Source organism: Pelodiscus sinensis, chromosome 1 (assembly GCF_052426305.1).
Source record: "Pelodiscus sinensis isolate ZL-2025 chromosome 1, ASM5242630v1, whole genome shotgun sequence".
Classification (NCBI taxonomy): domain Eukaryota; kingdom Metazoa; phylum Chordata; order Testudines; family Trionychidae; genus Pelodiscus; species Pelodiscus sinensis.
In genome coordinates, this window is record NC_143052.1 from 234088600 (window position 1) to 234102329 (window position 13730).

At 46.0% G+C, this 13730-nt stretch overlaps 1 protein-coding gene across 7 annotated transcripts in view; it reads right to left on the bottom strand.

Moving 5' to 3' along the window:
- The window catches only part of TSGA10 (testis specific 10), an 89948-nt gene that overhangs the window by 39286 nt on the left and 36932 nt on the right, over positions 1–13730 (bottom strand). The gene's annotated exons all lie outside the window — the stretch shown is intronic.

A 13730-nucleotide genomic window follows, 5' to 3' on the forward strand; every position in this document is an offset into this window, starting at 1 on the left:
AAGATAGATTGGCCACTCCGACAGTCATTGGAGCCTGGGAGGAAAAGTGTTCAGCATCCACCACTTGTTGAATCAAGGAAGATTTTGTTACCACCCTTACACATCAAGCTGGGTCTGATGAAGAACTTTGTCAAGGCCATGGACAAAACACAAGCAGCTTTGAAACACCTCCATGGAAAATTTCCAAGGTTAAGTAAAGCTAAGATAAAGGAAGGTGTCTTTGTTGGTCCTCAGATTCGTGAACTTCTTCGAGATGATGCATTTAACCATGCACTGCGTGGCAAGGAAAAGACAGCATGGAAAGCCTTCCAGTTAGTGGCAATAAATTTTCTTGGAAACAACAAGGCAGACAACTACAGGTTGTTGGTGGAAAACCTCCTCAAGGCATACAAAAGCCTTGGTTGCAACATGTCACTAAAGATACATTTTTTGCACTCTCTAGATTTTTTTCCACCGAACTGCGGAGCAGTGAGTGACGAGCACGGCGAGTGATTTCACCAGGACATTGCAACAATGGAGAAACGCTATCAGGGCAAATGGAGCCCATCAATGCTTGCAGACTATTGCTGGACAGTGACAAGAGATGCTCCATTTAATGAATACAAGAGACAAGCCAAGAAGCACCGAGTAGACACTGAATAGGACTAAACTATGTACATAATAGTTTTTTGCCTTTTGTTTCATAATACATTTTATTTATATAACCCTTTTGCTGATTTTTAAAGTGTTACATAAACTGGACAGGTGAAATATTATCATGTAAAGCAACCATAAACACATGAAAAGACCTAGGTTTACAATTTATGATTAAAACTCTACTATCTACACAATATACATAGACATAAAATAAAAACTTAAATATCTTGGAAACAGTAGCCAATCAGTTGTTTTAACTGTCATTTGAATTCAGCACATCAAAATACATAGCACATTTTATCTCTGAAGCAGACGACTTCTAAAAAATTGTAGACCAGTGTAACAGGAAAGTTGTTGCTGCTATGCTGCTAGCTTATGGGCCATCCTCCAAGGTACTGAGCATCCTTAAAACGATTTAGTTAAAACTGGTGTAGACAAGTTTATTTATGTTTCAAGAGTGATTTCTTTCACTTTAGATTTAACGAACAATCAAGTTTAAACTCAACTGAACACTCTTGAATTGAAATAATAATGTCCATACGGAGTTCAGTTTAAATTAAATAAATCAGTGCAACTTTCTTATGTAGACAAACCCTATCCCTCTGAGATGGGAATAAAGTATTCATCTCATTAGTATGCAAAGGATGTTATTATTCAGACCCAACTGCAATAAAAAAGGGCAATACAATTTTGGGCTGAATAAACAAAACTGTAATTCACGGGAAAGGAAGGATATAGACCATTACTGTATAGCTATGGTACGAACAACTCATCTAATAAAGTGGGTCTTACAAAAGCGCACAATATTATATATTTTTGTTAGTTTCTAAGGCTATGTCTAGACTGCAGGGCTTTTCTGGTATACCAGAGGTATCCTGGAAAAGCTCTACCACGTCCAAGGAACACATCTACTTTTTTGGAACAGTTTCTGAAAAAATGGACATATTCTTTCGGCATCCTTGTATTCCTCTCAGTTGAGAGGAATAAGGGATGTTCCGAAAGAGGAGTTTTTCCCAAAATTTGGCCCTGTGTAGACGGGCCAAAGTTCAGAAAAGCCTCTTTTGGAAAAAAAGTGGGAAAAGATACGCAAATCTGACTTTTTTTTGTATGTAGACTTAGCCTAAGGTGCCACATGACTACTCATTGTTTTTAAAGTTACAGTCTATGCAGCTATCCCTCTGAGATGGGAATAAAGTACAGGCAGTCCCCGGGTTACATGGATCCGACTTACATCGGATCCCTACTTACAAACGGGGTGAGGCAACCCCGCACTAGCTGCTTCCCCCCAGCAGACCAGGGAGACACGAAGCTAGCGCCCTCCTCCCCCAGCAGACCAGGGAGATGTGGAGCGGATTTTCTCAGCAGACACCTCAGCTTGAGAATAAAGGACTGAGGGAAGTGAGGTGTGGGAGAATAAAACTGAGCTCTGGAGAAATGTTTGGCTAGAGTTTCCCCTACAATATGTACCAGTTCCGACTTACATACAAATTCAACTTAAGAACAAACCTACAGTCCCTATCTTGTACGTAACCTGGGGACTGCCTGTATTCATCTCATTAGTCATCTTTTTGTTAATGAAGTGTGCAGAACTGAAAAGACAACTGATGTCACTACAGATCTTGTGGAGTGTACTGTAGCCTGTGAGGGGGCCTGTAGGTCATACTATTGGTAGCAGAGCTGAATGTAATCTGAAATCCATTTGGAAAGACTCTCCTTAGAAATGGTTTTGCCTTTGAAGTAGTCCATGGTGAAGAACAGCCATTTAGTAGTTTTCCTAAACAATTTGGCCTGTTCTAGATAAAAGGCTGCTGTCTTTCTGATGTCCAGGGTGTGCAAAATCACTTCCTTCCTGTCCTTATGAGGCTTAGGGATGACTTTGAGAAGGTGGATAGGCTGACTGATGTGAAAGGAAGAAGAAATATTAGAGAAAATTTTGGGGTGAGCTTTGAGAGTTACCTTGTTTTTGAGAAAAAACACATAGGGTGGTCCAGTCATAAGAGCACAAATTTCTCCTAAATGTCTCACAGACATGATTGCATCTAGGAAAGCCACCTTCAAGCCAAGATGTAGAAGAAAACATTTGGCCAAAGAATCAAATGGGGTAGTTGTGAGAGACTGAAGTACTGAAGTCAGGTTCCATAGGGTACTAGGGCTCTGGGTAGAGGATGCACACTCCCTGGAGAAATCTTTGATAACTGGGGGAGAAAAGACTAAAACTTTGAGACTGTCCACTTTGTCTTGAAAGGGTGTAATGGCTGTGAGTTGCACCCACAGTGAATGCACTGAAAGTCTGGATTTCCTAAGGTAGAGCATGTAGTCTAGGACCACTGGTATGGAAGCAGCAGTGGAGTTATTTGTTTTGCCTAGGAAGCATATGTGGAATATAAGTCTTCTGTAGCATAAGAGGACATCTTTAATGTACTCAGAACAAGTTATCGGCTTACCCCGGAACCACTGAAGAGCCAGGCTCTGAGATGGAGCAACTCTAAATCTCAGTGTGAAGTCTGACCTGCATCCTGAAAGAGATTTGGAAAAAATGGGAAGAAATGCAGTATACATGATGACCCCTGTTTCAAGTATGCATACCAGCTTTGTCTGGACCATGCTGATGCTATCGATTCTGATCTTGTGCAAGACCCTGGACAACAATGAGATGGGAAGAAAAACATGTGGAAGAGATGCTTGCCATGGAATGAAAAATGCGTCACTGCTGGATCCTGATTCCAGACCCACTCTGGAGGAAAAAGCTGGACATTTGCTGTTTTGTTTTGTGCTGATGAAGTCTATTGTGGGGAAATCTCCATAGATGAAATATGCTCTGGATTATTCAGGCATTGATTTCTCATTCATAGTCAAGAATGAAGAAGTTACTCACCTTCGTGCAGTAACAATGGTTCTTCAAGATGGGTCCCCGTGGGTGTTCCACTGATGGTGTCGGGCGCCGCAGCTCGGAGACTTTCAATAGCTGTGTTCAGCCAGGTCGCGCATGCACAATCCACGGCTCGTGCCATTCACACCCTTTGATCATCGCGTGTACCCAGATCCCGCTCAGTTCCTTTCACCGTTCGGTATCTGCAAAGATACAAAAAACAACAACTCCGGAACGGGGAGAAAGGGCGGGACATGGAGCACCCTCAGGAACCCATCTCGAAGAACCATCATTACTGCGCTAAGGTGAGTAACTTCTTCTTCGAGTGATCCCTGTGGGTGCTCCACTGATGGTGACTATGTAGCAGTACCTCCTGTTGCATTCCCAGAGTTAAGGTTTCTCAATGACAGAAAGTACTGCTGAAGCCACCGAGGAATCAGCTGCCCACTGCTGAACTATTGCGTATTGGTTCATAAAGGTCAAGTTTGAGGACTATGTGGCTGCCCTGCAGATGTTTGGCAGTGAGACTCCATGGACAAAGGCAGTGGATGTTGCTATTGCCCTGGTGGAGTGTGCCCTAGGTAAGGTCTGAAGGGGCTTGTTGCGGATCAAGTAACAGGTAGTGATGCAAGAAACTATGATCCTTGAAAGACGCTGGGAAGTTAATGGGTTGCTCTTGGAGCGATCCGCTATGGATACCATTAGGCGGTCGGTTTTGCACCAGGTTCATATTCTGTCGATATAAAACTCTATAGCTTGACCTACATGGAGGATATGGAGTAGCAATTCTTGAGCAGAGGCATGCGATTTTGGATAAAAGCCTGGCAAAACGATAGGTTCATTAACATGAAATTGTGAACGCTCTTGAGGTAATTATGCACGAGAGGTGGTGGAATCCAGTCATGCACCTATAAAATTCATAATCTGCGTGGGATCTGTGGTCGATTTTTGCTCATTGATTATGAGTCCAAGCAACTGGAAGGTTTGTTTGGCTACCGTGATCATGTGTAGTGTCTCTAGCCTCTATGTGCCTTTGCAGTTGTCAAGATACAGGAATATGATTATGCTTCTGCGCCGCAGGTGAGCCCCTACAACCACCAGAGTCTTTGAAAAAACTCTGGGGGCTGATGCAAGGGCAAACGGTAGCATGCGGTATTGAAAATGATTGTCGCCAATGGTGAAGCTGAGGAAACGTCTGTGAGCTGGATGGATAGCTATATGAAAATACGCGTCTTGCAAGTTGAGGGCTGCAAACCAATTGTCCTTGTCCAATGATGGTATTATTGTGGAAAGGGACACCATTTTGAACCTTTGATGGCGGAGGTACTTGTTCAGCTTCCTGAGGTCAAGGATAGGCCTCCACCCTCTGTTTTTTTTCTCTGTGAGGAAAATACCGTGACTAGAACCCTCTTCCTCTGAACTTGGAAGGAACGGCCTCTATAGCTCCTATGGACAGCAGACTCTGGGCCTCTTCTTTCAACAGGGTCTCGTGAGATGGGTCGTTGAAGATGGACAGGGTTGGTGGATTTGTCGGTGGTATGTTGGTAAAGGGGGTGGTGAGCCCAGATACCATGAGTTGTAATACCCAGCGGTCTGATGTAATAGCTGCCCATTGAGCTTGAAAAGATCAAAGTCGATGGTGAAACAGGTAGGTGACCTGCTCTATGATCTTTACTGGAAGGACTTGCTACATGCCCTCGACAGAACCATCAAACTTGCTGCTTTGAATTTTGCTTGTTGGCTGTACAGGATGGTTGGGGTCATCTGCGCTGTGGGCATTGTCTTGGGTGAGATTGGTCTATAGGTCGTTGTTGATGTTGTTGCCTCTGAAAGGGGTAGTCGTACCTCCTTTGATAGGGATAGTACCTCCTGCACCTAAAGGGAGGTGTATACATCCCCAAAGTATGGAGCATTGAGCAGGAATCCTTTCCCGAATGGAGGACCTCGTCTGTTTTTTCAGCAAATAGTTTGTTTCTATCAAACGGGAGGGCTTCCACTTTTGTCTCAAGCTCCTTGGGGACCGCCAGGATGAGCGCCTCATAGCTATTGCTGTCGCAGTGGTGCAGGCCGCTGTGTCTGCCACATCTAATGAAATTTGTAAGCCCACTCACACTCCTGCAAAACCTTATTGCACATAGGACTTTAAGAGGGGGCACTTGGTTTCTGGCAGATACTAAAGGAGCTGTGCTATCTTCTCATAGCTATCAAAGTTGTGGTTAGGTAACAAGGCAACATAATTTGCTATGCATAAGAGCAGGGTTGTGGAAGAATATACTTTTTTTACCAAATATGTCTAACTTTTTGACATCTGGTGTTGTCTTGTACTGAGGTGTTTTGGCACGCTGTTGTGCCACGTCTACCACCAAGGAGTTCGGCTGTGGGTGATTAAACAGGGACTCTAGATTTTTGGAAGGAACAAAATATTTCTTGTCTGCTCTCCTGCAGGTTGGTGGTACCGACGCTGGTGTCTGCCAAATGACCTCCACAGCCTCCATGATGGCTTCGTCGATAGGGATGGCAACTTTCGCACTCTGTTTTGGGTGAAGATTCTTCAGTAGCCAATACTGTTTTGTTTGTATTTCTGTTAATTGGACCTCCTGGGACTGGGCCACCCATTTAAAAAGTTCCTGGAACTGTTTGAAATCATCCGGCAGAGACATATCCACTGGGAACACCGCCTCATCAGGAGAGGAAGATGAACGGTCAGGAATTGGGTTCTCTATGTGTTAGTCCTCCACTTCCGACAGTTGGCCCTCTTCTAGCTCAGACTGCTGTGAGGGTGCACCCGGACTGCGTACAGGAGGGGTCAGTTGGCGATTATGTTGTGACTGTGGTGGCATGTATCACACTGATGGTGGATCAGAGCGTGGAGATTGTTGATGTGCACGCTGGCAATAACAATAACACAAAGAATACGAGGAATCATAATGGTGGTCGTAGTATCGATCAGATGGGTGAGGTGACCAGTACCTGGACAATCTGCAGCTTGTATATCGTCTATTGTAACTTGGATGCGGAGAATGAGAATAGTGTGTTGACCATCTCTGTGGCGGGGAGTAGGATCGATGTCTATAATGGTCATTATAATGAGAGCGGGATCTATACAGCAAATAGTGCCTGTGGTAGTAGTGATGTCTGGGACTGTCCTGACGGTAGACATTTTGGAGTGGCTACCAGTATAGCAGAGGCGAAGGGGAGGGTCCCGGTAAGAACATTGGAGACAGGGAACAAGGACTCTGCTGCCTCTGTGTTTCTGCAGCTGTTTTCACCGGTGCTGGCTCCTCCTCCTGTGCCGGCACTTGACTTACTAGAGGCTACAGTTCCTCTGCCAATGCCAGAGTTGTCTGCACCCTGGGACTGCTCTGCGGTACTGACATCGGCACCGTCCTGCTTGCCAGTGCTGGTGGAGTTTCTTTCCAAGCCGACCCTGCCCGAGAGGGTGGCTGTTGCTCCAGCGCCACCTTCAGGATTGAGCGGAGCAGTGCTGGCACCTTTGAAGCGTGGGTGCCGCTTGTCGGCACTGAAGCCAATTTTGGCGCTGAGAAAGACCACTTGGACGCCAAAGCTAATTATTTATAGATCTCCTGAGGGGTTTGAAAGAGTGCTGAAGGGAAAGGAGCTCCCTCTGTTGCCGAGGACAGTTGAGAGGAACTGAGCAGGAGCCGGGTGCATGCGATGATCAAAGGGTGCGAATGGCATGAGCCGTGGATCGTGCATGCACAACCCGGTTTAACACAGCTATTGAAAGTCTCCGAGCTGTGGCGCCGAGACGAGCCCGACACCGTCAGTGGAGCACCGACAGGGACCACTTAAAGAAGAACTTCAACTTAATGCATCAGCCATGATATTCTGAGATCCTGGTAGGTAGGTGGCTGATATGATGACATTGAGTTGTGGATACCATGTCCGGAGTTTTATGGCCTTGGAGTGGGATCTCACTCTTCCCTGTTTGTTTATGTGGATCATTCAGGCTACATTATCTGTCATCATCTATATGTTTTTGTCTTTGATTTGAGGCATATAGTGTGCACAGGAACTGCAAACTGTGTGTAGTTCCATTACATTGACATGGAGTGTTGATTCTGAAGAAGTGGGGCTCTTGTACATTTCAAAAAAAGAATGCGGAAAAGGGAGTTACTCACCTCGTGCAGTAACGAGTGCTCTTCGAGATGTGTGTCCCCGTGGGTGCTCCACTCCATGTGAAGGGTCGCCCTGAGCCGCAGATCGAAGCTTTGCAAAGCAGTTTCCCGGGTTGGGCCATGCATGCGCAGGGGGTGTCTCGAGATGCTCCCGCCTCATTGCTAGTGCACGGCTCAATCCCCTCCCTTTCAGTTCCTCGTCTCCATCCAAGTAACTATAACTCTGAGCAGAGGGAAGGAAGAGAGGGTCATGGAGCACCCACAGGGACACACATCTCGAAGAACACTCGTTACTGCACGAGGTGAGTAACTCTCTTTTCTTCTTCAAGTGGCGTCTCCATGGGTGCTCCACAACCCTCCCCAGGTGACTACAAAGCGGTATTCAATATGGGTGGCTGGAGGGAGCCGGAGTCAGTTTTTAGTGGTGATGGAGAGCACTGTTGTAGCAACCACTGAATTGGGACTGTGTGGCAAGATGGCATAATGTTTGGCAAAGGTATGGTCTGATGACCATGTCGCTGCCCGGTAAATGTCTCTTAAGGGGATATTGTTCAAAAAGGCTGTGGAAGCAGCTGTAGCTCAAGTGGAATGTGCTTGTGGTTGGCATCGTAGTGGTTTGTTGGCCGGGATGTGACATCTGACTATGCATGTCAATATCCACTTTGAAATTCATTGTGATGAGATGGGTGTGCCCTTGGATCATTCAGTGATGGAAATAAAGAGTCTTTGGGATTTGCGGAATGATTTCGTTCTTTCCAAGAAGAAGGCCAAAGCCCATTGAATGTCTAAAGTATGTAAGCTAGCATCCTTTGTGATGACATGAGATTTTGGGGAAAAGGTAGGTAGTATGATGGGTTCATTCAGATGGAATACCATACAGACCTTTGGTAGGAATCCCGGATGAGGCCTCAATGTGACCCTATCTTTTGTGAAAACTGTGTATGGGGGTTCTGCCATTAATGCCCCAAGTTCACTTACTCTCCTAACTGAGGTAACAGCTATCAGGAAGCACACTTCCATAACAAGGAAAGGAAGTGGCATGGTAGCTAGTCATTTGAAGGGAGGCCTGGTGAGGGGATCCAGGACAAGATTTAGGTCCCATAAGGGAGGTGGGGACCTATGGGGTGGGTATATATTGTGAAGTCCCTTAAGGAATCTCTTCATGATAGGATAGGCAAATATGGAGAAGCCATCCACTGAGGTGTGGAATGCTGTTATTGCAGAGAGGTGGACTCTTAGAGAAGAAATTGACAGTCCCAATGCTATAAGGTCTAGAATGTAGTCGAGGATGATATTTAATGGAGAGATACAGGGTTCTACTTTGGCCTGCTGTCCAAAAAAAAAAGGTAAGTTTTGCATGTGGATGGTCTCCTACTATGGAGGAGGATCTCCTTCACTTGCTGAGAACACTGGTCTTCTATCTCTGTGAAGCAGAGAGAAGCCATGCCTGAAGATGTAGGGTATGGAGTTGTGGGTGCAGTATCCTCCCATTGTCCTGAGATAGAAGATCTGCCCAGTGTGGTAATGGATAGGAAGGCTGAACTACTAGCCTGTAGAGGTATGGATACTAAGTTTGACGGGACCATGACAAAGCTATCAGGATGACTATGACTTCGTCTCTGCAGATTTTGCGTAGTACTCTTGAGATGAGCAGTATGGGGGGGAAGGAGTAGTGTAGGGGGGCTGTCCATTTGATGAGAAAGGCATCCTCCAGAGAATGCTTGCCAAGTCCCGCCCATGAGCAGAACTGGGGACACTTGGTATTCCAGGTAAAAGCAAAAAGGTCTATAGATGACCATCCCCATTGGTGGAATATTGAATTGGTGACCTCCATGTGTAACTCCCACTCGTGGTCTAAGGTAAAGTTGCGGCTGATAGAATCCGCTTTGGTGTTGTTCACCCCAGGTAGGGAGGATGCTATGAGAGTGACTTGGTTGCGGATGCACCAGTTGCACAGGCGGATAGCTTCCATGCAGATATTCTCCATTAGGATGCGGACTATTCGATTGGCAATTTCAGGAGCAAAATGTGCACAGGCCCTTACTGCCCTCAATTCAAGGAGGTTGTTATGTAGTGATGTCTCGCTCAGAGACCACCTGCCCTGAACCCCTTGGTTGTCTATATGCGCTCCCCAGCCGAGGAGGGATGCGTCTGTGGTAATTTGGATAGTGTATTTGGTTTGTTGGAATGGAACCCCTGTCAGAAGATTGTCCAGTACTGTCCACCATCATAGGGATGCGAGGACATTTGGTGGACTGGTAAACCTTTTGTTCCGAGGTTGTGATGGGATGTAAATGGTTTCTACCCAAAGTTGAAAGCAGTGAAAGTGTAGGTGAGTGTGATGAACTACGTAAGTAGTGGCAGCCATGTTGCCCATTAGCTGGAGATAGGTAAGTATTGTGGTGGTAGGGGTTGCAAATATAATGTTTATAATTTCTTGTATAGTTTTAAAATGTTGTCGAGGTAGGTATGCTCAAGCTGTGATTGAGTTCAGGCGTGCGCCAATAAGCTTTTTGTCTTGGACTGGATGCAATGTTGATTGTGTTCATTGACTAGAAGGCCTAGACGACTGAGGAGGGCTCTGGTTGTGTTTATCATTGAGGCAGTTTCGTCCCGTGATGATCCCTTTATAAGGCAGTCGTCTAGGTAGGGAAAAATGATGATGTTCTTTTATCTGAGGTATGCAGCAACAACAGCTAGTACCTTCGAAAATACTCTCGGAGCTGATGAAAGGCTGAAAGGGAGAACTTTGTACTGGAAATGTTCTAATCCAATGGTAAAGCATTGGTAGCGTCTGTGTGCTGGATGGATGGCTATGTAAAAGTACGCGTCTTGCAGGTCGAGGGCTGTGAACCAGTCCCCTTGATCTAGCGCAGGAATGATCATTGTGAGTGTGACCATCTTGAAACGTTGTTTCTTGAGAAACTTGTTCAATTTGTGGAGGTCTAATATAGGTCTCCAACCCCGTTTTTTTCTCTGTCAAGAAATAGTTCGAGTAGAACCCCTTTCCATGGAATTCCTCGGGTACCCTCTCATGGGTACAAGAGGCGATTGCTCTCTTGTTTTAGTAGGGTCTCGTGAGAGTGGTCCTTGAAGAGGGGTGGGGTAGAGGTTAAGGTTGGTGGGATAGTAGTAAATGGGATGGTATAGCTTACTCGAATTATTTCTAGAACCCAGCAGTCCAATGTTATAAATTCCCATTGTGGAAGGAACGGATGTGGGTAAAAAGATGGCCATGTTGTCCTGGTGTCAGATCGTGAGGGAGGTCGTGCAGACCCTCAACCACATCTTCAAATTTGCTGCTTTGAGGGTTGAGTAGTTGGAGGGCTGCCTTGGTTGGAGTGCCTTCTCTGACCCCGTTGCCTTGGTCTGGTATCTGCATAGGACCTCTGTGGTCGATTCTATTGCCCGTATCTTTTTCGGTTGTATGGGTTATATGGGTTGTAACATTTCCATTTATGGTGTGCACATGCCCAAAGTGCGAAGTGTGGTTCTTGAATTTTTGCTATTGTGGAGAATTTCATCCGTCGTAGCCGCAAATAACTTTAACATGTCGAATAGCAAGTCTTCTACTTTGGGTTGGAGTTCATGGGGAACCCCACAGGACTGTAGCCAGGAGGCCCTCTGCATTACCACCGTTGTAGCTGTCACTCTGGCTGTGATGTCTGCTATATCCTTTGCAGTCTGCAGAGCGGTGCAAGCGATTGTATGCCCTTCATGGACTATTGCTTTAAGAATTGATCTTTCGGATTCTGGGAGATGTGGCATCAGTTCTCCTAATTTAGAATAATTGTCAAAATCATGATTTGCTAGCAGAGCAGAATAATTTGAGCTTCTTAGTTGTAAGGTGAAAGAGGAGTAGATTTTCTTGCTGAATAAATCTAACTTCTTGTGGTCCTTGTCCTGGTTGCTGGTTCTGTATTGCAGTAGCTTAGCTCTTTGTTGTGCTGATTCCACAACTAATGAGTTTGCTTGTGGATGTGCAGACGAAAATTCATTGTCCTTTGGGGGAACAAAGTACTTTCTGTCAACCCTTTTATTAGTTGGTTGAATGGATGTAGGTGCTTTCCACAGTTCTTCCGAAGTTTCCATGATTGCCTCTTCTATTGGTAAGGCAATTTTGCCATGTAAGGTGGGGTATAGGTTTTTTAGCAATTGGTGCTGTTTTTCCTGTACTTCTTGCAGGGAAACTTGTTGACTTGTCACTACTCTTAAATAATTCTTGAAATTGTTTGAGGTCATCAATTGCTACAGAGTCAGACAGTATAACCGCCTCATCTGCTTGTGACGCCAGGTTATCAGAGCACATCACATCCATTGTGTGAATGTCTGATTCATTATCTGAAATTTGTTCATTCTCCTCCTCTGAATGCTTTGTAGGAGGTAGGGACTGTGGCTGGGGCAACCTTTTCCTCAATGGTGTGGAGTGGGTTGAGGACCAGCATCTATATGGGTCCCAATGGTCCCAGGGCTCCCAGTGTGGTGGATAAGGTGGGGGTGGGTAAGCCCAGGATGGTGCCAGGTGTTTTGCTGCGGTACAGCCCCTGTAGTGATATGAACACGATCTCCTAGGGAATGTGTGACGCGAGGAGAATATTGTGTGTCAGTCATCATCAGATAAAGGACCTTCTTGAAGTGATATTGGTGACCTAGATCTATGTGGAGAATATCTGGGTAGAGATCTCTCAGGTGAATGGTCTGCAGGAGGCAGGCATGGATGTTGCTGCCTGCTGTGACTTTCAGCAGAGGCTTGAGGCTGTTCTATAGCAGCCTCGTCTGGCTGCCTATCTGTGCAGGCGGTCGGTGTACAGTCAGTGCCAGCTTTACAGCGTGTGCTGCTTTCTTTTATGGCACCGCAGCTTTAAGCGGCACCATGGCTTTAAGCAGCACTGGCTTTTCCTGCCGTGCTGGCTGTTTAGAGTGCTCTTGGGCTTCTGCCAGCTCCAAGGAAGCACGCACTGGTTCCAGTGCTCAGTGAGAGGATCTTCCAACTGCTTTACTAGCGGGGGTCCTCATACTGCCCCGTGCCTCTCCTCCACTGTGTTTTGGGGAGGAGGAAGGTGGAAGAGAGTGAGACTCTCTGTCTTGAAATACTTTTCGCAAATGGGGGGAGTTCTTGTCAGGTTGCCCCCTGCTCTTCAGTAGGTTGTAAAACCTTTTCAAATAAAATCATTCTCAGGTGGAGCTCTCTGTCTTTTCTGGCTCTCGCCATGAGGGAAGCACAATGTGTACAGGTCTGGGGTGAGTGGGTTTCCCTCCAGACACCGGATACATTTTGCATGGCCGTCTGAAGCCGGCATTGGCTTGCGGCACTTTTCACATCTTTTAAATCCTGAGGAGCCAGACATATCTAGTTGTCTCCTCCTCCTCTCTTATTTTGCTGTTTGTTTATCTGTCTTTATTTATTTCTGTCTCTTCTTTTGTCGCTGTCGTCTTCTTCTCTTCTCTCTTTTTTTTAAAGCAGCTGTAAGAGCCCCAGTTCACAGAGGCTTTGCGGGGGAGCAGGTTCAAACCCCCTGAGGGGAGATTTTAATTAGCTTTCTTCTTTTTTTTTTTTTTTTAAAGAAAACAAGGTAAACTAACTTGGAACTACAACAGGGGACCTAGCTATGACTGGGGGCAGGGAGCCTTGGAAGCAGCTGCCACCATGCGCAAGGCAGAACCGGGGAACCCCAGAAGCAGCTGACACTCTGCCTGGGGTTGGAGGGCAGGTATGCAGGCTGGGGGCAGCAGTGCCAGGCAAATAGGCCACACAAGGTCAGGCCTCTGGGTTTTCCCAGGGCAGCAGCCAGGAGGGAAGCCCTAGGAGAGCCCAGATGTCTGACCTCCCCTGGTCCAGCAAATTCCCTAGTTTGGGACCACTCCTGTCCCTATGGTGCTGGATCAGAGAGGTTCAAACCTGTAGTTTAATCTGGTTCACCCAAGAAAAGTAGTAAATTAAATTAATGGAGATTACCTATTTCCTAGAAGGGACTAAAGTCATCAAGTCCAGTCCCCTGCCTTCCATAACAGGACCAACTACCCTCCCTGACAATTTTTTGCACCAAATCCTTAAACAGCCTCCACAAGGATTGAACTTGCAACAC